The sequence below is a fragment of the Bactrocera neohumeralis genome, chromosome 4 (genome assembly GCF_024586455.1).
Source record: "Bactrocera neohumeralis isolate Rockhampton chromosome 4, APGP_CSIRO_Bneo_wtdbg2-racon-allhic-juicebox.fasta_v2, whole genome shotgun sequence".
NCBI lineage: Eukaryota > Metazoa > Arthropoda > Insecta > Diptera > Tephritidae > Bactrocera > Bactrocera neohumeralis.
This window is the reverse complement of record NC_065921.1, coordinates 7,003,504-7,030,458: the sequence shown is the minus strand read 5'-3', so window position 1 is coordinate 7,030,458 and position 26,955 is coordinate 7,003,504. Positions and strand designations below refer to the sequence as shown.

The 26,955-nt window shown below is 36.2% G+C and overlaps 1 protein-coding gene across 1 annotated transcript in view; it reads right to left on the bottom strand.

Moving 5' to 3' along the window:
- Positions 1–26,955, bottom strand: part of LOC126756878 (uncharacterized) — a 349,030-nt gene that overhangs the window by 318,427 nt on the left and 3,648 nt on the right.

The following is a 26,955-nucleotide window of genomic DNA, read 5'->3' as shown; positions in this document are numbered from 1 at the left end:
AAATAATAAAAATCCAATAAAAAAAGTGTCTGCCGAATATATGATAAAATAGGGTTGCAACCACAAGTTATCAAAATTGTAATAACGGTATTATATGAACGATATTTGATAATCGAAATAGCGATTTGGTAAATTATTACTATTTTGAAACTACATGGAAACTCTTTCAATTGTAAAAATTTAATACAAGATGCGTGAAAGTTACGTCAATGGGCAAAACCTGCAAAATTGCACGCTTAACACACAACACTGTACGTACGTTACCTCACAATCACTTTCAAAGTTGATTAAGCAACGCATATTTCGCATTGGTTTTACTTTTTCACAAGAGCCACGCCTCTGTACGTCTCAGAGCGCGTCAAAGCGTTACCCTGCAGGTGCTGTGCAGAGCGTTGGAAGTGGCACTTGGTTAATTTTCGGCAGAACATGTGCGAAAATCTCTCGGGACGCTCGGCAGGCGCGTTGTAGGTAACCGTGGCGCCGACACCACCGAAAACCCCCAGCAACAACACACAAGCAGCACTCGCGCAAAGATGAGTATATGTGTATGCATAAGATATTGATAGCAGGAGAAACAACAGCAACAACAACACCAAAATCATTAACCACATCGTAGTCGGCTGTTACTCATCAGCTATTCATTCGAACAAGCGCAAGTGGCAAGTGAAATTTATCGCGCCCCATTCCAACGTTTGCGTGGCGCACGAGGCTTACATAACGGTAAGTGTGCGACACACTCATTGAGTGGCATGAAGTGTTGTCCCACATACCTACATGCATACATTTATGAAAGTACACTGCGTGTAGCTTCACCTAACCGGTTTTCTGTTAACCGTTCCTTTGGCAACGGTACGTAACGCGCCTCCAAGCCACTTTGGGAAAATTCAACGTAACATCATTTTAGTGCACTAAAGGCGGTCATTCACGCCGAAATCCCGAGCAACGCCACTTTGTCAGGCTCGTTCGGCCATTCATTTTCGTCGCAAGTCATCGTCGCCTTCATCTATCGTGCACTCACTTTCGTTTTACTGTTATCGTCGCCACTTCCTGTTTTTTTCGAATGCTACTGTGCCATTATGATGTGCCAGCAAGTGGTGTGGAAAAGTAAGTAAGTGCAAGTTTGGCGAAAATATCCATAATTTCTGCTGTGAAGTTTATGGATTGAAAAGAATTTTGCATTACAATATTGTATTAATATTATTTCTGTCGACATTTTCGAACTAATCAATGAAAAATAATTCCAAAAAATACTTGATCAGGTTTTCGGGAAGTCTGACGATTTGTACCGGGCTCCTTACGTACAGCTGCAACCGAAACTATTGGTTTTCGGAAAATGCAAAAGAACGGCTGGTACGATGAGGAGTGCCGCGTCACGGTGGAGAGAAAGCAGACTTCCTACCTTGCAACGTTACAATCGACCACAACACGTGCGGGATGGGATTGATACCGAGAGTTGAAGAGGAAAGCGAGACGCATTTGCAGACAAAAAACGAGAGAGACCGAAATGCGTGAGTACGAAGAGCAAGACAAGCTGGCCGACAGGGGTAATGCTCTGAAAATGAAAGTTCTACGAAAAGATGCGGCGACTAATAGAAGGTTTCAAGACCGGAGCATACTCTTGTAGAACCCCCAGAGGTGATCTAGTGACTAATGCCCAGAGCATACTAAAATTATGGAGGGAAGACGTCTCCAGCCTGAATAGCAGTGAAAGCATAACTCCAGGAGATGGGCGAACCCGATTGACGATAGAGCAGGCGTTCCATTGCCCGACCATGAAGAAGGTCGAATAGCAATTAAACGTCTGAAGAACAACAAAGCGACGGGGGCCGATGGATTGCCGGCCGAGCTATTCAATCACTCCGTCACTGAAAGTTTTCGACGCAGTACCCGCGGAGGAAGCAGAGGAAGAGGAAGACCCCCACTCCATTCAAATATTGTCTTTATTTGGAATCTCCAATTGGTGCCAAGCAGCAAAAAGAAAGAACGCCTGGCGCGCTATTGTTAACTCGGCTTTAATCGCGTAAGCGGTGTCTACGCGAATAAAGAAGAGTATTTGATAAATATATACATATATGCCATCAGAGGGATAAAATAAGACAAAATTATTTGTTTAACTTTTAGTCGTTCTAATATTTTCGCTCTTTCTTTAAAAAACCTTGAACATTTAAAATAATTACAAAATTATTGAAAAAAGAAAAATTAAAAGTGAATGCCAAAGTAAAAATTCTCAAAAAGCCCAGCACAGCCGATGTCATTATCCATTATGTTTTAGTACCTCTTTGCTCCCTCTCCTACACAGAAATATGTATACGTTAACTTTCGCTAATTCATCACTCTCTCTTTCTCTCCACGTACTTTCAGCGGATTAACTGTGAAAATAAACGATAATGAGGGTCGCCAGCTGACCTTTGAAGTTCTCAACTAAACGCTTTGCCAGCGGCCATCTAACGTTGTTTGATACAATTTTCAAAAGCGGAAGCTTTCAGTTGTAGAAATTAAAAGAGAAGAAACATATGCCTACGACATTCCAACGACAGCAAACTTAACTATAATTTAGATATGTGACAGTGTGGATATGTTTGAAAAATGTGTGTCAGCTTGCCAGTGAACCGCGTCGTTTATTAAGCGCCAGTTGAGCAAAAAACTAGAAAATCTGGAATTTGGCGAGTTTCAGACGGCTGACGACTGCACACATGCACATAGCGGCCCGACAGTCCCCAAGCACTTATGCGCTCATAATTCATAAACCAAAATCACAAAACAAAATGTGTGGGCACTTGGGTGTGTATGTGTGGGTGTCCAGGGGGCCCCAGGCAGTCAGTGCCCTTTTTACACACATCTAAACTGACATCCATACGCATTTATTATATTTATGCTCCCCTTTTGTGACATTTTTCATCAGATGTAGGTATTTTATAAAATAAAATGCATAAAAAGAATATTTCACCCTCTCTCATAACAGTAAACGCTTACGCACACCCGGTTGGCTCCCAAAGCCAACGGGAGTTAGATACAACACTTAAAGGGTGGTATATGTATGTGTGTGTGTGTCAGAGAAGCGAAATATTTAGGCATTTTAGTGAAAGTCCATTGTTAGTTCCGTCAGCATACAGATTCCTATACTCCGCTACTTCTTTTCGGCCCTTTTCTCTGTTTATTCACGGCCCCAACTCGAATTTTGTGCACTCATCCGCCAGCCATCCGTTCATGTGGCTTCTGCGGCGTGGAGCAGCTGGGCTGACACGGCATTCCACGTAAATGTAACTAACAACCACGCATACTTCCCGCAGCGCACACAACAACAACAGCAAGGGCGCTTGACACACACCGCGGTTATGCAGTTACGTAACACAGAGTTACCGCGTAACTTCAGAGTTTTCGTGCAATTTTCTATGAGCAAGCGGTTTTCGTCGTTGGTTATGGTCTTGCGGGTTGTTTTGTGCAAAAGGGTTTGCCTTATCTCACGCCTACCTACCACCGAATGTCCATGCATACTTCAAGGTACATCTATCAAAACTGGTGTGACCACACTTTCTCGCTGTACATACAGCATTTGAACTGTAGATTGTAAATATATATATGTATATAACTTTTGTTGTTTTGGAATTCCGGTTGTCTCATTTATTGTCGCCAAATGAAATTAAACCATAAAGCAAACCACAGGAACGCCCAAAATTTATGCCAACATTTGGTGAAGCACTTAAACTTTACATTGATGTAACAGCACCAGTGTGTAAGCAGTGCGAGTTTGTTCAAAAATGCGCTCTAATATATCGTCTACAACAATTTTCTCCTGCAGTTTGTTTCTGCAGCTAAACTACGGCGGAAGTGTCGTCATTCTTTAAATTTAAAGTTACTACTAAGTTGGCTTTAATATTTCGGAATTAGAGAACAAAAAGAAATATTAATTATCAAAAATCGCTTTATTGTTTTTCAAAATATTCTCCATTAAGGTCCAAACACTCATGCGTATGAAATAATTCGATCGAAGCACTTCTGCCACTCTGATTGAGGTGTACGGTGGATGACTCATCAAATCGATCTTTAAAGTGTTCAAAAATGCAGTTGTTTCAGTCGAAGTGAAAGAGATCGTACTGTCGTGGTGAAAGTGGCAAACAAATGGTTGTATACCGTTCAGAATTTACTGTTCTGCGTTCTTCTAGTGGTACGGTTGTCCAGTTTTTCCAACCAAACAGAAAACCACTTGGTTGAAGTGCTTCGTGCGAACAAATTTGGTTGAATTCGACTCATTACGAAACACTTATACAGTCGACTGCTGTTTACTTTCGGGCTCATATGCGTAAATCCTCGATTTATCACCTCTCCCGATGTCATAGACGTATTTCGCAATACCGTTGTCAATAGTAACCGGAACAGCAACAGGTTTTGGATGATCTTCCATGAGTTAGTGTTGGTGTGATCTACGATCTCGATTGAATTCACCATTCCATCGATAAACAGTAGGCTTTTATGGAGCTAGATCGCCAAAAATTTAATTAAGTTTGTCGATGCACTGTTCCTGAGTTAGACTATGTTGAAGATTGTGGAAAATAATCACGCAGAAATGTTTGCGTTTAACTCCATTTTTCGGCTGGGATAAATATTTCAAGTTACTGTGAACATATCAAGTAGCGCTCGTATGTCAAAACGTTGAGAATGTATAGCATCAAAAATGTCAAGCTTTACAGAAAGTTGTGCCAGATTACAACACAGAGTTGCAAAATCCGATATATATATATAATGCAAATATAGTATTTTGAATAGCAATTTCGAAACACGCTACATTAAAATTCTATTCAACTTTCAAAGAAAATTACAACTAAATAGATCGTAATACGTAGTTTTGTGAATTTTGCATTCAAGTGGTATAATGTCTTGCTATGACGTTTATGCCAGTTGTTTATTCGATTTGCCTTCTACAAAACTAAAATTATAAATAAAAACTTATTTTCTATTTCAATCCGTTTGACTGGAGACAGTCTATTAATATATTCGGCGTTTGACCGGCTTTTAGTTCGACCCACCTTCTATAAATTTCGACCAATTGTTTCTTTCTTTCCTTTAAAATTACTAAAATTATGATTAAACCCATCTCTTTGATTTTTTCTTCCATTTTCTTTGACAAGTTTCGACCAATTAAGGAGTTTTTTGTTACTTTCCTTTGACATTCACTAAAATTTTAAGCGAAAGCATCTCTTAATATTTTACTTCACATGGTTTATGCCAAACTATTGATATTTATGTCAGAAGGTCAGTTGTTTGTTCGATTCACCTTCGACAAATTTCGACTAATAATAGAGATTTTGCTTCTGTCATTTAACTATAATTATAAATATCTATCAATTTGATCTCTTTTGATGTTTATGCTAGTTAGCCAATTTTTGTTTAATGCACATTCTAAAAATTTCGACCAGTCAAAGAGTTCCTTCTTTTAACGTTAAATAAAATTATAAAGAAAATCATGTTTACGGAATTTGTAGGCAAGAATTGTTTCATGACCTGCTAAAAGAGTTATTTAGGAAGTCTATTTTTTGATGTTCCCAAAGTCTTGGAGATCTTTAGGTGACTTTAGTTAAGATGACTGTACGAAGACAGTGTAAGTATCTTTAAGATTTGGGCTCGCTCACTCATTATTATTTAGAAGTCATAACTTCAACCAGAATGCAGAGCCAATAGCTATGTTGCTCATCTTCGTCGAAATTTACCAATCTCTGAGAAGCTTTCGCTATGGATGAGCAAATATTACGATGTACGAGCAATTGTTAACTCAATGTAAATTAATTTAAGTCATATAAGGTTTTGTCTAACCTTTATATTTCGGAATTTGCAATATTATGGGATAAACAATTTAAGGGAAAAATATCTGATATTTTGGAATATTAAATTATCTCTCAAGTAGTAAAGGATGTGCCACCTTCACAAACAGCTACTGTTAAGGCTTCTGAAACCCAGTTTTTTATAAAAAAAATTTAAACATTACTATATATTAATTAATTAATAAAATATTAAATCATTAATACATATTCAATCTTATTTTATTTGCCTTATGCAAAATCGTTAGGAAGTCAAAATACTGCTTGCCACTATGAAATAAAATAAATATCACTTATTTAAAATCCACTTTACTCCAAAAACTACAAATAAGATCGCTTTGAGTACAGCAAAAAAAAACTGAGGCTTATTTAAAAATCACAAAAAGCGGCAAGGAAGATGTCAGAGCAGATAAGCACAGTCACGTGCACTTAAAAAATGAATAACAAAATAAAATACTTGATTTATGTCATAATAAAATGGCAAAATTAAGATGAGTAAAGTGTGTTGCAAAAAATATTAATACGGAAAAATCACACAAACTTAAAAAATACAAAAACGGGATGCAAAACGAAAATCTGTTTTAAAAACTGCGCACATGAATGCAACAATGGCATCAGCCAGTGACAGGCAGAACAGACAAAGAGGATATAGCGACATGGCAGAGGATAGTATCAGCGCTTCAATATGAACGAATAAACCCGAAACCGCCAGCACACAGAGAAAAATGTCAGCCGCCGACACAAAACAATACATATTTACACACAATAATACAAAAACAGCACATACACACGCGCACAACTACATGCATGGCTATGCACAAAGGCAACAACACAATGGAATGGCTGGGAAGACAATGGCACAATAATTTTAAAATAGCAGCGCAAAAAGCGCAACGATAACAACAAACACAAATAAAATGTCAATGCAAGAAAGAAGCTTGAAGGCTCAAAGTCGCAGCGGGCGAGTACAGGGGCGCGTCAAAGTTTGCCAGCGAGCAAAGAAATTGGCGAACAGTGAAAGCAAGCGCAACACAACGGCGTGGCGCAATTGAATTCATAAGAATGTTACTTTACTCCGTTTCAAGTAGACGCCTGTGTGAGTGTGTGGGTGCTTTTTTGTGTATGTGTGTGTGTTTGGGGCTAACAATATACATATGTATATGCAGCACACCATTATTACTTAATAATAAATGAGATTATGAATATCAAAAGCAAAGCTCAGCACGGAAGCAGCGAAAAGACACACAAAAGCGACAAGGCAGATTTCGTTGCGCTCGCGTTAAGGTTGCTCTTCCATGTATGTCCGTATGTATGGATATGAAAATTGGAAAATAAATTCTTTTTGATTACATCCATATATATGTAAGTGCTTTTATATTAATACACAAATATGGATAACAAAAGGAGCAACAAAAAAGGAGCGAAAAGCAAACAGCAAGTAACTGGCAAGCGCACCGAACGCACAGAAACGCCGAAGTGAACGAGCAGATTACCGAATTGGAATAATGACTGCTTACTTTGAAGATATAGCATTATTCCGTACAATAGACATAAAGCAGATTGATTAAATATTTTAATATAAATAATGAAATGAAAGCCAACTGAACTGAAATGCGGAAATACGAAAAAACAAATTTTGAGAAAATAAGAAAAGTGTGCAAAAGATAAGCCATTTCAAAGTAGAAAATGCGGACAGCAGTATACGGAAAAATATAAAAAATGCAAAGTACATATTTAGAGTAGAAAATGTATGCGTTTAAATATTTACGGTTGTGCTGAGAAGAAGACTAACAAGCAATAAGCTAATATTAAAGTAATTACAAAATATTTAAATAGCTGCTTCTGCTGGCGTGCGCTGTTGCAGCAAACAGAAAAAATGCGAATTTTAAGCAGTATTGTGACGCCACCGGCATCTATCGGGTGCATGGAAATGTAGGTTTACTAACTCACGCTTCTTAACTGCGCTAATGAAGCGTTATAATTCTGCCAATAATAAATTTAGATAGTTAAAAATTACTTTTTCACTTAACTTTCGTTTTTAGTTGAGAAAACCAGCCACTCATCAAAGTTTTGGCATCAGTATAAGTATATGTATTTCTATATATGTACATTGACACTTACATATGTACATACATATGTTCACAAGCTTCTCGCAGAGTATAGCTTGATGTGTGTATTTGCGCGCATTGCCAACTGTAATTTCGTTGATAAGCATACACACCTGCAGCAGTTGTTCTTAATGAGCAAGTCGCTTGATTGACTCCCTGCATACGAGATAAGTTTACTGTATAACATTCATGACATGGCGCGCGCCGCCATGATGAGTTTAAGGCAACATAATCAGATATTGCATTTTGATGTTGGTGCACCTTAGCAGCGAATATACAACAGGGTGTATGATTATGTGCGAACGTGATCAATATTTTCAATAAAGAAATGATTTCTGGAGAAAAATTAAATTAAACTTTTGTTTTTCTTTCATTATAATTTATATATTTGTGTGTTTGCATTCGGTAGAAAAAGTCTTAAAAGTTGTTTTTCTAAGTTGGTAGGACTGTCCTTAATTACTATGGCAAATATGAGCGCGATCTGGTAGCCAGTTTGTCTACAGCAACTGCTGTATGCTGCTCAATGGATAAAATATCGAACCAAGAATTTGTATCAAATTTTTATTTCGAATCAAATTTCGTGTGCGGAATCGTTGCGAATATTGGAAAAAGCTTACTGTGATTCATTTTTATCAAAAACACAAGTCTACGAGTAGTATAAAACCTTCAAAGACGAGAAATCGTTGAAAACATGCCTCGTTTTGTACGAGGCCTCTCTCTCTTCAACGTATGAAAATATTAAAAAACTGAAGGATATGGTGATTAAAAAGTATTAGCCAAGTGTTAGAGAGATGACAAGTGAGCTCAATCCGTTCGAATGATTTCGGTGGATATTTTGGGTATGAAACCCGTTCTTGCTCGACTCGCGCCGATAAAGTTGGATTTAAAAAAAAATGAGAGCTCTTTGACATAATTGATTGTGTGAATTCCTAACCCTTCATAAAGAGTATTATAACTGCCTATTAGACATGAGTTTATAATTTTGACATGCAAAGAAGTCAACAATCATCGGAATTAACAGAAAAACATCTCGCCATAGCCGCTCAAAAATCAAGGTGATGATCATTGTTTTATTATTATATTCGTGGTTTGATGCATAAAGAATTTTTTCCGGAGGTACAGACGGTCATTAAGGACTTCTATTTGGCTGAGAACATCCGTCGAAAATAGCCGGAATTATGGCAGAACAATTCATGAGTTTTACATGATGATGTTGCACTATCGCATCGGCCACGACAGAGACCAAATTTAAGGCCAAAAACGCAATGAATACCATCAGTCAACCACTGTATTCTCCAGATTTGGCTCCGTATAATTCTTGTTCTCCAAACTTAAACTGCCGCTCCATGGAACATGAGACCATCCCAAAAAGTGCTTATGAAATGTGTTTCGAGGACTAGAAAAATCGTTGGTGTAATTGTATTGCACCTGGTGGGGTTTACTTTGAAAGCGACAAAATAAATATTGATAAATAATTAAATGTTTTGCGTTTTATTTAGAATTTCCGAGTACTTTTTTGCAATATTAAAATATTTTTCAAAATATAAAAAAACTCATTCGTTCAAATTCATTCAAGTCCAAACCGAAATTTCATTTTATATTTTATAGTTTAGACCCAGCTTTACACAGACAACATTTTATATTGCACTTATACTTTGAAAAGATTGTAGAGTAGCAATAACAGAAGCGCCCTCCTGTTAACAAAAGAAGTTACTACAGGGTTTTCAAACATCTAGAGTTAAATGGTATTATGGTTAAATTATTCAGGTAAGTTATTGAGAAGCCAAACTAGACTGGCACACACTATATAGCCTTTCTGCGACTTTATATATACTTAGTAAAAAAGGGTTTTCAAATTCTGATGAAATTTAACTCGGACTAACTTATTCACCTAAACTACACATCGGAACAATAAATGTTTTTTCTACATTGGTACAACCTTTTTTATGCTCGTGTTAAGTTTGCTATCCATATGTCAATTATTATATGTTTGGAAGAGAATTTTTTATTGTTTGTTTTTATAATAATCCAGCCGAACTAGAAACATTAAATGGGGATTTTAAAAGATTATTAAAATTTGTATTAAACCTTCTATGCTATTAATATTAAAATACTTGGCCTAAAGACTTCACTGAAAGAATTATGTTATTTAAAAGTTCTTTCTGCGCTAAGGTTTCTTAAACATTTCGAAAATTCTATTCCTTGTTACTTCATATAAAACAATTTTTAATATATTTTCTCCAAATAAGCGCCCCTTTTGAAACGTAAAATACATATTCTTTATATAAATGCAACAAATCTCTGTCAAACAATTTATTCAACATTAAATTTCAATCAGTGCACATTTGAATATCGCTTCTTAGATTTTTTTATGTATTTTTTCAGGATGAAATCTATTTTTGGATTGTTTTCAATAACAAGCGGCAACTTGATTTCTAGACAACCACTCGCACATTAATACGCAGCTACATACAATTGTACATTCATGCATACTTACACACATACATATGTATGTATATACAAGCACTTATATTGCTCATGCTCACTCCATGTGCTGAGATCTGTAGCGTACTTGTTGATTTGAAATTGGGCAGCCCTTATTGCAGAGGGGTTGCCAATTTCTGGCGGCATATTCAAATCAATACGATAACTTCGCTTGGCTGACTGCGGGTGTATTTGTTGTGGGTGTCTTCTTCCAGCCAACAAACAACACACACAAACCACATATAAAGGTATGTACATATGTTATGCATGAATACAGCTTCACTATATGCATAAATGTATGCGTATATACGCATGTAAATCAAATATGGCCTGCGACTACCGAAATTCAGCGAAGCATAAACGCGTGCGCCACGTCGTATGAGTGAAGTGTATCGATAACTCAAACAAATTTGCGCGTATGCAGGTTTGTATGGATATGAAGGTACATTTGCATGAATATATATCAAATATTTTGTTTCACGTGGATCTCACTGCTTCCAATGCACACCCGCTCAAGCGGGCATTCACACGTATATATGTATGTATGTACATATACGGTTTATTACAGTACTGCTTAAAATTTTATGAATCGTTCGAAAATATGACGTTTTTATGTATTCAGAAATATTTTCTATTTTTAACGTTTTATGTAAAGTTTCTTGCAAATACGTTTAGATATAATTTTCATTTATATTTGTAGGCTAACTTTTGGAGTTTTGGATAATTCTTCTTGGTAAATTTTTCACACTTTGAGTAGGCAGAACATTCGCGGCCACACATTCCTATCCTACAAAGCTCATTACCGTTCACTGGCGCGTTTATTTGCTCCCGAAGCGTTTTTTATTTGTCATGCATTGTCGTTTCCATTGCTTTATTAAACGTTACCCATATGCACCGTTATGAATTGTTTAAATGTCGATCATGAGCAATTCATTGCTGCGTCAAGTGCAATCGTTTTCATTGCTAACACATGAGCTTTTACGGCCCGTTTGTAATTTATTATTGAATCTATAAAAATGGGAAAATTATAAATGTGTCATTATGTCACTGCTGGCAATTAAATGATGGCGCGCCAGTAGAGACAATTATTAACAAATAAAAAAATTAAATGTATGTAATAAAAAATGATTGCCATTAATAATAATGAATACACATAACAGTGAAGTATAAGGCCGCACTGTATTTCAATCAACATGTTATTGTTGAGGTACAACGGGGCGTGATGAACAATTAGTCGAACGATTTCTTTTTCATTTCAATCTTGTAAATAAATAAATACATATATATGAGTCATATTAAATCAGTTAAAGATAAAGATAAAGATAAAGATAAAGATAAAGATAAAGATAAAGATAAAGATAAAGATAAAGATAAAGATAAAGATAAAGATAAAGATAAAGATAAAGATAAAGATAAAGATAAAGATAAATATAAATATAAAGATAAAGATAAAGATAAAGATAAAGATAAAGATAAAGACAATGATAAAGATACAGATGTGATCATATGGCCATTACTGTAATATTTTTTTTATTGTCCGTACTATCATGCAGTGTCTCCTATTCTGTAAAACACCAATATTAACATTTTAATTACATAACACATCAACTTGAAAATTACTTGGTGCGATGCTGGCTTTTTCCCAAAACTGTATACAAATACATATATACTGGATATCTATAATCTATGACCTTATAATCTTAATAATGACTTATAGAATTTAGCCTTTGTCGAAGGACGACTTTACTTGTCAATAGCCTTCTTAGTCCGAAGTGGTGACTGTTAGCAAGAGTTATTCTGCGTCGGATTTCGAGGCTGACATTGTTATTGGTGTTAATACTGGTTCCAAGATAAACGAAATTATGTACGACTTCGAAGTTATGACAGTCAACAGTGACGTGGGAGCCAAGTAGCAGTGCGACGTCTGTTTGTTTGATGACAGGACAGAATTTCGTCTTGCCCTCGTTCACTATCAGGCCTATTTGCTTCGCTTCCTTAACTAGTCTAGAGGGAATGCGAGACAGATGTTGAAGGAAATGATCTCAATATCATCGGCGAACTGCAGCAGCTGTACACTCTTATACAAGATTGTACCTTCTCGATTAAGCTGTGCTATGCTCGCTCGAAATAAAGAAGGATGTAGTCATGTGTAGAAGATCACACAAGCGAGGAAAGTTCTCTGAGCGCAATTCACTTGAGAGTGAGCAGAAACGATTCTTTTACATATGGCTCAAGCACGACTTTCGGTCTCTGGGCAGCCAAAAACATCTGTTTGAAGGCGAGCTAAGGTAAGAAGGTTAAATATCCCCGCCCCCGGGTTAAGCGCTGGGTTTGGGACCCGCCAAGTAAAAAGCACTAGCAATGAAAAGAAGATAACAGCCTCGGATGACCTTATAATATCTTCTGGTAAATTTATGACATATTGTCCCATCTTAAGCCATCTAGTTTATGATCAGCTATCATCTTAATATAAATATTTCTTCTTTTTTCGTTTTCTAATTTATTTAAATAACTTGAGTTTTCACGAGGCAAACGCTGTCAATAGCATTGCGTTTATTCACCGAGCTTATCCATCCACAGTTATTTAGTTCTCATTTCTCTTTAAAGTAATTGAATATTTCAATTTGCGTTCTCCTTGCATATTATGGAATTTCCCTTTTAATTTCTGTGTAGAATCTGCCACGGGACTGCATCAAGTTGAGTTGAGCGCCACACCTTGGACACCTAATACCACAAGCAACTGCAGCCAACACAATGCAGCATTTACCCACGACACACACATATACATTCACGCTGAAGCGCGCATACACCCACAAAGGCGAGCATACAACGCTGATTGTGTTGGTGATGGTGACCTTTTCAATTATCACAATTTTCTACTTTACACCTGAGTGCACTATGCAAATTCGACACACCGGAACCGACCCGTGCACAAACGCACACACACACACACCAGCTACCTCCCTAGCGTATGAGTGCAACAGGACAGCAAACAATTGCGAAAGGAAACGCGTGTAAATTTGTATAGTAGCTGAAACGTTTGCGCTCGTGTGGGACCCCACCCTATCTGAGGTGAGCGAATATTCATCTTAAGGAATTGTGAAAACCATATGACTGCACCACATTGCTTTTTTTACCTCTAAACAGCTTGTTCATATGTGTATGTGTGTGTGTGCTCAATTGCGAGCGTGTGTTGTTTGCATGCATGCATTGACGTTGGTGTCAGCTTACATGAGCTTGACTTTACAAACACAATAAAAGTGCAAAAGTGTCGTGCATTAAAAATATGCAAATATATGCAAAAAGAGGGCGAACGCTCGCTGGCAGCGACAAACGTTTCAATCAATTTAAGCTGTATATAAGCTCTGCGGCATGGCGGCTAGTGTGGACGAGCGTAAGTGTAGCTGTGTGTGGTTTGTTATGCATATTCGTCAGTGTGTGATGGTCAGTTATGAGCAAGCGCTTGTCCGCTGATGCTCCCAGGATGTGTGTGTGTGCGTTTTTTTTTTTTGCTTCTTTGGCTTGTTAGCCACACGGACAACGCTGATAATGACCTTTAGCCATAACCTTTGGCGCTGCGTTGTCATATTTGCATATAAACGGACAGATTCTCGCACACATTATGGAAATACAAACGTTGCTCGCATCTAATTACCGTAGTTTGCTTATTTAATGGACCCAGTGCAGTAAAGGCTCTCCAAAAGTGATGAAACAACAATAATGAGCATTGACTGCAAGTGTTCTCTAGAATAATTTCTAGTATTTATTTATTAAAAAATACTCTTTTGTGCCTAAATTAGCTTTTAAAGATGTTACTTTGACGATTGCAATTGAATAATGTCGTAGAATATTGCGAACTTATTTTTCAATTATTTTGCTACAAAATCCCACTAACTAAGTTAGTAAGCAAGAATTTCGTGACTGGTGAACGTATGAACCTCGGAAACTAATGCGTCCACATATAAAATCTTTTTTCTTTGAAAAGTATGTTCATAATGTTCATTTGGATCGGCAGCAAGAAAAGTATACATGGATTTAAGGATGGTTCCCTTCGGCATTTTAGGAAGTTTTTGACCAAGTTCATTAAGAAAGTAAACCCCTTAGGCGAATAATAACTATTCTATTTATGGCATAAAAGTAAGTTCAAATAAATTTTGGTAAATAACAACTTAAATTGTATTAATTGGTGCTTTTAATGAACACAGTAGGGCGTATGAGTAATATAAACTACAAGTATTGATGAATATGATAATTTTGATGGCCGATTAAAATCAGGTTCTTGTTTGGAAAACTTTTTTATATGACAAGATATCTTCACCAAATTTTGCATAGAATATTATTCAAAGCAATGCTACGATCAGCGAATAAATTATTTAAATAGGATCACTATTGCATATAGCTGTCATACAAACTGGCCAATCAAACTCAAGTTCTTGTATGGAAAACTTTTTTATTTGACAAATTATCTTAACAAAATTTGAGGAGGATTGTTTTCCAAAACAATGCTACAATTTTCCAGCAAATTATTTAAATCGGAGCATTAGAACATATAGCTGCCGTATAAACTGCCCGATCAAAAACAAGTTCTTGTACGGAAAAATAATAAAATTAAATAATAATATACTTTTTTTAATGATTTAAGATGAATTAATATGGAATATTGTCCAAGACATTGCTATAGCCCCAGAACAAATTTTTCAATATAGATAAAAAAATATCTTTATTTCCTATTAAGAAATGCGCTTGTGAAGATAATATAGCTTCAGAGCGGCCGAAGTTCATATTTTTTCTTGATTTTGTTAGTTTCCAGATATATTTTCATGCAATTTTATAATTTTTATCCTGAATTTCAGGGTTTCGTTTAGAAATGAGGTATCTATTATTTTCATATAACAATTTCCACCACTTTAAAATTCGGAGAGAGAAGTTAGCCAAAAATAAGAAATATATATTAAGCTAAGCTACAAAACCATTAAATGTTGTTATATCATTTCAAAGTCCTTTTTGGGTGCCTAATTTGAAGGGTAATGCAGACACACTTTTCACTTTCTCAAGATGTCTGACTTAAGCATATAAAACTCAAGCAAGCAAGTTCTAAGGCAAACCCATGCACTACTACGGCAATATATACAGTATATATATTTATATATCTTTATATATGTACACTCTGCTTCTTCTTGAAATCACTGCTGCCTTACTTTCTATAGCCTATTAGTTATTGTGTATAATATTTCTACATTGCCGTTGTTGATTTGTTTGCAGACGCTAATTTATAATTTAGCAAATCTTCAACCCCGCACACATACACACAAGACACAAAAAGCATTACTTAGTGCTTTTTTCTCAGCTGTGTTGCTCAAAAGGCCTCCAACCCTTCGGCTTGCTCATTAATGCACAACTTTTGTGGCAACTCTTGTTGCACCCTATGGTGTACTTTGGTGTGTGTGTGTGTGTGTATGCTGAGTGTTTGTATACTTTCAATCACTCATTCATTTGTTTGTTTATTCATTTCTGTCTACTTTGCTTGCATAGTTTATTGTTTGGTTGCTCATTTTGTCGTTTTATGGCTAATTAATTTTGCCGCAAAGCAAATAAGCACGGGCACACAAAGACACACAAATATTTTACATAATTAAGTTTATGTACGTTCTTATACATATATTTAGAAACACATACATACGTACGTTATTGTACGTCGGCACTTTTTTAGGCTGCAAAATTGCAAATTTGGCGTGGAAACCGCAAAGTACACTTTCTATTGGCAATTTTAGCATACATACATACAAACTTTGGCAACTCAAGATGCAGCAGTGGTTTAGTAAAGCTCATAAAAATATTTCTTTAACAAATTAAATAACTTTAATTAGTTATATGTACATGTAGCCCACAACTTTAAATCTCTTTCATAGCATATTTTCCTTATTTACGGAAGAAATGGCAACTTGTCTTAATTGTTTCTGCCTTTCATATTTACTTTTCAATTATCCTCGGTCTGTAGACGTAGTAGAGATCAAAAGCAAGCAACGAGATAATAAATAAGCTGTAGTAGCTAAGCGACTTGAACGAGTCTTCCTACATTGAGCTGCCAGTATTGCATTAAAACTACACTAGCTCAACACCTAACTACCCAAAAGCTGCAAGGATAAAGTTAAAAAATATTATGCACTAATTGCAAACTTATTTCGACGCGGGCAAAGCAAGACTGCGCCTGGACAGCCATGGCGTATACGCAATGCGAAAGAAAGAGTTCAGCACAAGTGCGCAAAATGTAAGTATTTGCTTATTTACGCACTTAAATATACAAATATACACACATGCAGATCTACATATATGCACTGTCTCACATACTACATATATACAAACTCATACAAATACTCATATAATTAGTGAGCTGCCGCGCTACTGTTGCAACTACGCCTCTGAAATAATTCGTCAGCGGTTGTGATGAACGCAAAAGTATATATCTTCTTGTTTTTCTTGTTCTTCTTCGTCTTCTTTTGCTGCTGCGTATTTCAACATTAGCCGTGCAAGCATGTCTCACTCAAAACTAAGTACCAGCTCTTCATCTTGGCTGCTGCGTGCCACTACTGGAGTTGGAAACATAGTAAACATATACAAATATATGGTTTTTATGTGTTCTCATTATATGTATGTACATTATGACTATTAGTGTTCTTAGGTTTGTTGTAACTAAAGTCAACCGCCCATTCTGTTAAGGGCTTATGAAGTTCATATGATTACTCATACATCATATTCATTTATCTTTAAGCAGCTCGGCTTTCATACTCACATTATTTACTTATGTTGCTGCACACAGAGAAAACATTTTTCTTGTTTACTCTCACACACACGTACATGTTGTATATACGAATAACCTTTAGTGCTACTGTCAGCACCTGACGCCATGTTTTTATCAACTATTTATATTTCTCACTCCGAAACGCACAGAAAATATAATATTATTCTATTGGAATAATTACAGTTAATCTACAGAAATTAAAAAATACTAATTTGCATTTTTATCCATCCATGAAATTTGACCCGAACTGATACATTTAAAGTGCGCGTTCAAGCCGAAACTCTAAAGAATTTTTTCCTAGATTTGTACAACCATTGTTTGTGTCGAAAAAGTCTTTTCGTATTTTGTTAATAGATGTCGTTGCAGTCGTATATCTCCAGTGCTACCAATCACATTGAGTCATAACATATACTGTTGGAAGGGCGAGATTTAATGAAAAAAATCAATTCGCGGAAGTTGAAAAACAGTTACAACTCTTCAAAAATGAGTAAAAATAATGAAGAAATTCGCTATATTTTGAAATTTTTGTATAAAAAAGGGAAGAATGCCACGCAAGCCACCAATGAATTTTGTGAAGTTTACGGAGACGATGCTCTATCAATTCGTGTAGCACAACAATGGTTCGCTCATTTTCGTTCCGGAACTTTCGATATGAAAGATGCAGCCCGCTCTGGTCGACCTATCGTTCAAAAAGTCAATAAAATTATGGGAAACAGTGACCAGGACCGTCACATAAGCAGTCATGACATCGCTAAGGAACTTAACATTCATCATCAAACGGTTTTGAACCATTTAAAAAAGGCTGGCTACAAAGAAAAGCTTGATGTTAAGGTACTACATGAATTGTCTGTAAAAAAATTAATTTAATGGTCCTTCTTTCTTTGCAGAAACGAAATAAATTCGAACCATTTCTGAAGCGAATGGTAACATGAGACGAAAAGTGGATCAAATACGACAATAATGTGCGAAAAAGATCATGATCCAAGTGTGGTGAAGCTCAAGAAATAGTCGCAAAGACAGTATTGACGCCTCGAAAGGTTATGCTGAGTCTTTTGTGGGATTGGAAAGGAATCATCCACTATGAGCTGCTCCAGCCTGGTCGAACGATTCATTCTACATTTTACTGTCAGCAACTGATAAGATTGAAGCAAGCAATCGAAAAAACGGCCAGAACTGATCAACGGAAAGGGCTTCGTCTTCCATCAGGACAACGCTAGACCACACACATCTTTGATGACTCGGCAAAAACTGGGAGAGCTTGGCTGGGAAGTTTTGATGCATCCACAATATAGCCCTGATCTTGCATCATCGGACTACCATTTGTTTCGGTCAAAGCAGAACTCCATGAATCGAGTAAAGTTGGCTTCAAGATAAGCCTGTGAAAATGTCGCAGTTTTTCGCCGAGAAACCAGAAAAGTTTTGCACTGATGGAATAATGTCTCTAGCGGAAAAATGACAAAAGTGTGCGATCAAAATGGTACATATTTGGTTCATTAAAGTGCATTATAAATATAAAAAAATGAGTTGAAGTTTGATTACAAATACGAAAGGACTTTTTCGACTACCAAGAACTTTGTCAAACAAATTTTCTTTCAAGCTAAAGCTGCTGACTCTCGATCTTTTCTAATTAATTGTCTAGTGAAAGAAAACCACGAAAAGCATACTTTTAGGGGCGTATATTTAATGAAGTTTGAAATTAAGTAGCGCCACTTCAAAATGAATAAGCTATTTGTTGCACGCGCCTAAAGCAGAAAAAAGTCTTGAGCCTCAGCCATGCAATCGTGGTTCTACTATGGTTCCGTACACTTTAGTTGCGAATGAGAGGAGTGCGCCTGCCTTTGTGCTGTGTGTGTGTTCGTTGTACTTGCCACTTGCTGGCGCTACTGTTACAGTTGGTGCGCTTGTTGTTTCTGTAACTGTTCATTTCAGCTCATGAATATGAATATGAAAATGAAAGCCAAGCGCTAAGTAAGTAAATGGCAGCGCTGGCTCCTCGCATTCGCAAGACAAGCCTACTACGTGCTGTTGCCGACAACGTGGCCGCGCGTTGTTGTTGTACCTTTGCGAAAATTTGCATTTGAAATTAAGTGACGCAATGCGGCAATAGCAGACGCAGCCACGGCGGCAACATTGGCAGCTCCGCGTTGCGTTTTCACGCGGCGTGTTGATGCTTTCAAACATTTTTTTATTTATTTATTTTTTTTTTTGCTTGCCTATTTTTTGTGCATTTCGCTCTTGTTTGTACGCAGGCACATAAATTAGACTCGTGGGAAATTGGCGTTGAAAGTTCATAAAAATAATTATATTTTTTTGCCATCGCCTTTGTTGGTTTTGCTTTCGCGCATTTGTTCTCCAAAGTTTTCACTCATATTTGTTTTGGTTATTAGTGTTGTTGTTGGCACTAAAGTTGAAGTTTCTGATTATTAATGCAGCCGTAGCAAAATATCGAGAGTGCGATTAATTTGGAATTAAAAAGCGGCTAAGCCGAAGAAGAGCAAACATCCGCTTGACCCCCGAGCACACGCCGCCGAGAGCCATCACTAATGCCGACCATCCTCCTGTGCATGCACATTTGCAACACGAAGTTCGTTGAAAGTTGTTGAAAACGAAATGTGCCTAATGATTTATTTATGCAAACTGTGTATTCGAGTATTCCGAGGCAATTAAAAAATGTGAATTAAACATGATAACAGCTGTTAACAATGAACTGACATTTGTACACGGCCGAGCAGAGCACTCAAATGCGAAATACTTTAAAACTCACCTACACATACAGACACAAATACATTCTTATTTTAATTTTATTTCAACAAAGCCACAGCAAATGGCATGGAAAACGGTATACACATACACAAACAACACAGACATCTCTTTGTTATTGAATGACCATTGAGAGGTCCGAATTTGAATTATTTATCATAAAATTTGAAAGTGAAATAAAAACGACTACAACATCCGAACAATGGCATTTCTATGGAAATGCTTTTAATTAAATTTCAAAGTAAATAGCAATGAAATTTTATATTTCAAATTATATTTTTTATTTGCTTTTTTAATAATTTGAAAATAGGCTGCTTATTATGTACTCTCGTGTATATATGCATACATGTGTTATATGTATATACGCACAAAAATATAAATGTAGTTATGTATTAAAAACTCCTGCCTAATGACCAGGATTGCCCAATTCGCCAAAATGTTTTCAAAAGTTATTACCATTGTATATTTTATATGTACTTATACCATATTCATAGTACTGATCGAGATGAATCCAGTGCCCCCTCTACTATAACTGAGACTATCCGATTGACCATTGTTGAAATTTGGACTTTTGGTTTCATTTTTATTGGATAATTTTCGCTGTGTTTGAATATATTTCTATATCATTTTTTAAATTTATATTCACTGATGAGTTTCGAAAAATCGATTTTTTTTGAGTATGTATCAAATGTTCGTATAATTGAGAATATTTTTCGAAAATTTTAGGTTGATTCGGTTAAAATTTTCTTAACTTTGTGTAATCAGCTCTCAAAGCTTTATGCATTTTTTCTCGAAACTTTCGAAACGACTAGGCGAATCGACTTAAAATATTCACACGACCTTCTTAGGTATACATTGTGCTAAAAAAGCGCCCGGAAATAGTAATTGAATTCCCCGGGAAATGCTATTTCAAAAAACTGTATTTTGCTAAGTTGGCAGGCGAATATGAGCGCGATCTGTCAACCTATTTGTTTACGGCAGCTGCTTAAGTCGGTACACCTCAGTAGTGCGTTGGGACTTTTACAATGGAAAAAATATTGAACAAATAATTTGTCTCAAATTTTGTATTTCTAATCAAATTTCGTGTGCGGAATCATTACGAATTTTGGAAAAGGCTTACGGTTTTATCAAACACAGAAGCCTACGAGTGGTACAAAACCTTCAAAGAGCGATCGTTGAAGACATGCCTCGTTCTTAAAGACCTTCGACTGATGAAAGTACTAAAAAAGTGAAGGATATGGTGCTTGAAAATAGTCAGGCAAGTGATGACAGAGATGACAAGAGAGCTCGATTCCCAATGATTTTAGTGTATATTTGGCTCCGTGTGCTTTTTTCTTGTTCTTCAAACTGAAATTGCCGCCAGTTTTCAATAGATCGAAGAGATAAAACAAAATTCGCTGAAGGAGCTGAAGGCCATCCCAAAAAGTGCTTATGAAAAGTGTTCGAGGACTGGAAAAATCATTGGACCAAGTACTTGGAAATAAATTCATTGCTTAATAGAAAAATGTACTGCAAAATATAATTATGGGAGTTTACTATTATTAAATGTAAACTTTTTTTTATTTTTCTTGTTTTTTTTTCAAATTTGGAAATATTCATCGAAATTGTTTGAAAAAGTTACACATTTGGTTAATGTGACCTTTTTTCTAGTTGCTTTTTTCTACTACTGTTTTTGGACTATTTTCCAAGGCAAACATATTTTTATGAAACAAGCAAGAAAGGGCTTCGTCTTCCATCAGGACAACGCTTTACCACACACATCTTTGATGACTCTGCCAAAACTGGAGAGCTTGGCTGGGAAGCTTTGATGCACCCACCATATAGCCCAGATCTTGCACCATCGGACTATCATTTGTTTCGGTCAATGCAGAGCTAATGGGGTAAAGTTAGCTTCAAGAGAAGTCTGTGAAAATTGCTGGTCGTAGTTTTGCGCCGAGAAACCAGAAAAGTTTTACACTGATGTAATAATGTCTCCAGCGGAAAAATGGCGAAAAGTGGTCGACCAAAATGGTACATATTTGGTTCATTAAAGTTCATTATAAATACAAAAAAAATTGAAGTTTGATTAAAAATACGAGAAGACTTTTTCGATTACCCTGTATATTTAAATTTCATTTTTATTTTTAATTCGATATTTGAGGTTGGAGTTTATTTTTTAAAACGATTTTCGAGTTTACAAAACAAAAAAAAAATTATTTAAATTTAACTCAACCATTTTTTAATGCATTATTTGAACGAAATTTGTACGCGTAGCTTTCATAAGTTCTTATCATTCGCTCCTCTTCGAACATAAACTCGTAACAAGTTTTTCATGATTTTATTTATCATTTATTTTCTTTACATTTTCGTTTTTATATTATTGTAAATTTTTCGAATTGTTGAGATTTTGTTTCAGCGCTCGTTCCGAAAAGTTTGCGCTTCACTTTAGTTTTCGCTTTGGAAAATTCTCAACCAGTTTCCAATCTGGTTGGCAACTCTAACATAAGACAACGCATTAGCTTGTTTGCTTATTTATTTGTATTGTAAACAAAATGAGCACGCACGCACTTTGCAAGCTAACTGGCATGGGTAGCAAAACAAAAGCAATAACAAAATCGAAAAAAACACATGCCAACGCAAGCACAAAGAACGAACAAACAATCAGATGCTTCGCTGACTGGTCGAACGGACAAACGGGGCGAGCCAACAAACGAGCACACCGCAATGCAAAGAAATTTGATTCATAAAATCCTTCTGCGGTATGAACGTGACTGAACTTTTTAACGTTCAATTGGCCAAACATGCCCAACCGACGGGCTGGAGGTGACAGCAGCACAGCAACAGTAATAGAAACAACAACAACACTCGGCATTAAATCCCACCATGGTCATGGTAACGGCAACTCTGAGGGGGATGGCGGTCGGGTGGAAACACACAGCTGGCGCAACGGCCAACAAATTGCTCAAATTCGCTGCGAACGCCGAGCGGTCACATAACGGCACATAACGGTAAGAAGGAAAAATGAAATTGTTCATAATATTTTACCTTTATTGTTTCTAAAACATGAGCACAAACACAGTACACACAGACACACACACACAGGTGGGTGCACATAATTGTGCAGCAGCGTTAGATGGACACACACACACACCCACAGAGGCGCAACTGAAATTTAAAATTATATTTTCTTTGTTTGTTCGACTTCAAGTCGTAAATGAAATAAAATTAAACTGCCAGCAGCATTCGCACACACATACAAAAACTTGATGTGCATGTGTGACTTTTGTGGGGAATGATGTATATACATATGTACGTGTGTGTGTATTTGGTTAATGCAAATAACACATCACATCATTTCTGGTGAATCTTTTATGACTTTTCGTAAATATACTGCTATACATTTGGCTGTGTGTATATGTATTTGTGCTGGAATCTGCGGTTGGTCTGGCATGTGTGTGTTCAGCTCCCCTCTGGTTTGGTAAATAAATAAATAAACTTACTTTTCGTGACTATGCTTATAAAGGATTGCAGGTGAATTAATTTATATATAAATGTATATACATACATGCAGGAGTACAATAAATACTGTTTGCTTTTGATACATAGCAGCTTCACACACACCAACACATTTCCGCTGCCACAGCTGGCTCACAATGCAGATGTGAATTAAATGAAAACCGAGAAATGCATAATTCATTTGCGGTTTGGTGGCACATTTCTATGTGTTAAAAACTTTTGTTTGAAAAATATGTATGTGAAGTATATATACAAAACTATGTACATATGTAACAAAAAAAAATACAAATAACAAGAATCACCTGAGAATCAGAGATGGAAAGCAATTAAAAAAGGTGTTTTATTATTCTGAAATTATCATTTTTTACTTAATGTATGTTTGTAGCTGTATTTTTCACAAACAAATTTCGAGATAGTTCATAAGTGTCCTTTTTTTAATTTTCAATTTTTAAATTATTAAAGTGCACTTTAAACGGTTTATGAAAATAAAAGGTGCAAGAAAATAAAAAAAGCGTGAAAAAAGTTAGCTTCAGCTGTACCGCAGCTATAATACCCTTCAGAAATAAAAAGAATTTGACTTTGATCAAACCGTTTTTATGGCAGCTATATGCTATAGTTGTCCGATCTGCACAATTTATAAGCTATTTATACCGTTATCTCTGAAAATATTCCATGCCAAATTTCATGTTGATATCTTGTCAAATAAAAAAGTTTTCCACACAAGAACTTAATTATTTATGATCGGTCGGTTTGTATGGCAGCTGTGTCCTATAGTTATCCGATCTGCACAATTTATAAGGTAATTGTACCGTTACCTTTGGAAATATGCCATGCTAAATTTCATGTTGATATCTTGTCAAATAAAAAAGTTTTCTTTACAAGAACTAAATTATGAGCGGTCAGTTTATATGACGGCTTTATGATATAGTGCTCCAATGTCGTCGGTTTCGACAAGTGAGCAGCTTTTTGGGGAGAAAAGAACGTATGTAACATTTCAGAACGACAACTCAAAAACTGATGAATATGCAGACGAACAGACAGATGCATATGGCTAAATTTTTGGCGTATCCATAAAAAAAATGTATAAATGGACTCAGCTTGTTCGTATGATCGTTAAATAGTATATACGCGTATTTTATACGATGTTCGATGTTCCTTCGGGGTATTACGAACTTCGTAGAAATCATAAAACACTCTATGCAGAGTATATAAAAATAAAGAAGTTAAACACACTTGTTCTTCCTGTTTCCTTAATGTTTTTAAAGTTAGTTTTTTAACTTAAACTGAACTCAGCAGATATAAGTTGCACACTGCAAGTAGTTGCACATGCCTGTCATTCGCTGCGCTACATTTGACACTCTCCCTAATAGAGTTGTGCGGTCGCGCTGAGGCATTGTGGCAACCACAACTTCATTATAGACGTGTCAAGTGGCACTCTCTTGTTTAACTTTATTTATAATGGCTTTTGTTAATCTCTTAAATTCTTATCAGCAGACTGGGCTTTAAATTCTTTCAACATAAAAACTGAAATGTATTGGATCAAAACAACGCCAGCAGGCTCTGACATCAAACGGTAAAGAAAGTAGAATAGACTTGAAAAAAACAAAGTGAATAGAACACAATTAGTCAAAGTACACAGGGTTGCACCTAAATACATACCGACTCATTATAATATATAGTAACATGAAAAGGACCTCTTCGAGCCGTTCGATACCAAACGATGTTTCATAAAAGGCGACTCTCTATCGTGCGATTTCTTCAATCTACTGCTAGAGTAAATAATACGAGCTGCAGAGCTAAATAAAGAAAGTATAATCTTCTTTAAGAGTGTACAGCTGCCGGCATACGCCGATGATATTCATAGCATTGGCTTCAACAACCACACAGTTAGTTCTGATTTCTCCAGAATGGATAAGGAAGCGGAGCGGGTCTGGTAGTGAACGAGGACAAGACGAAATATCTCCTGTCATCAAACAATCAAGGCATGGACAATGACATCAGCTGATTAGTCGTCTTTGGCATAAGATTTATGGGGAATATCGCATTCGATGGAACAATGAGATATACTATACATATGTATGAAATATGCGATGAAAAAAGTTGAAAAAATTCTTGCACAACTGTCTTAAAGACTTTCGATATATGTATATTGTGTCAAAAAAGCGCCCGGAAATTGTAATCAAATTCTTCGGGTAAATGATATTTCAAAAAAAAATATTTTTTTAAATTGTTAGGACTGTCCTTAATTATGAAATGATATTTCAAAAAAATGTAGTTGGTAGGACTGTCCTTAATTACTATGCTAAATAAGGGCGCAAGTCAGACATCATCAGGCAAGTATTAAAGAGATGGCAAGAGGGCTCGACATAACTCGCGAGTCCGTTTTCGTAGATATTTTGGGTATGAAACGTGTTCTTCCTGGACTCGTTCCGTAAACAGATCTCGTTGGACATACTTGATCGTGCAAATTCCGATCCCACATTCATGGAGAGCTTTATAACTACCGATGAGACATGGATTTATGAGTTTGGCATGCAAACAAGTCAAAAATCATCGGAATCGTGGAGAGCAAAATCGCTTGAAGGCATTATGAAAAGTCTTTTACAAAAATCGTTGGCATAGGATTACTTTGAAGATTACTTTGAAGAAGTAAAAATTAATATAACTTAAATAATTAAATATTTTGCGTTTTATTTAAAGTCTCCGGGTACTTTTTTTTACAATGTATTTTTCTAAATACAGAATAATTTTGGAAATAAAAATTATTGTCTTCACCCTTTAATTTAATCTATGTATACATATACATGACTATATACATATGTATTAAATTTACAAACGGCACTATCGCACCGAAGGGCCTGTCAGGCGGCGCCACTTACAACTCCTAACGTTTAACAAATTGCATTACAAAAGTTAGCGCCACCAACTTTTCATTTTGCATCGGCAGCAGCAACAACACTAACAAAATAGCTACTCTCGCTGCATTAATGTTTAACGGTTGATGCGACAGCGTTGCCATAGCGCCAAAGTGTAGAACTCTAATAAAGACAGCCACAGTCACTCAGCCTCAACTAGTTTACACGTAATTAAATTTTGTAATCTGCTATGCACCAAGTGTTGTAATTGTTGTAATTGTTTTTTTTTTTTTTAGGTTGTTTTTGTTCTTTGCTTCGGGTATTAAATAGTTGCCGTTATCTATGCTAATACATAGATATGTATATGCATGTAGTTGACAGAACAAAAAGTTTAAATGCCGTTACAAAAAATAACGGGAATTATATATGGCATGCGTCAAAATGTGTTTAAATGCCCAACAGAATTTAATAGCACATAATTAGGCAATTGAGCAATTAACAACGAATTAGTGCCGCAAATCCGCCATAACAGTGTTTGTGTGTGTATCTATAGAAATGCAAGTAGTGGCCTGTTATACCACGTTTTCTATGTATGTACGTGTGTGGTGAAACTGTTAACTATTTTCCAACATTTCCCGACA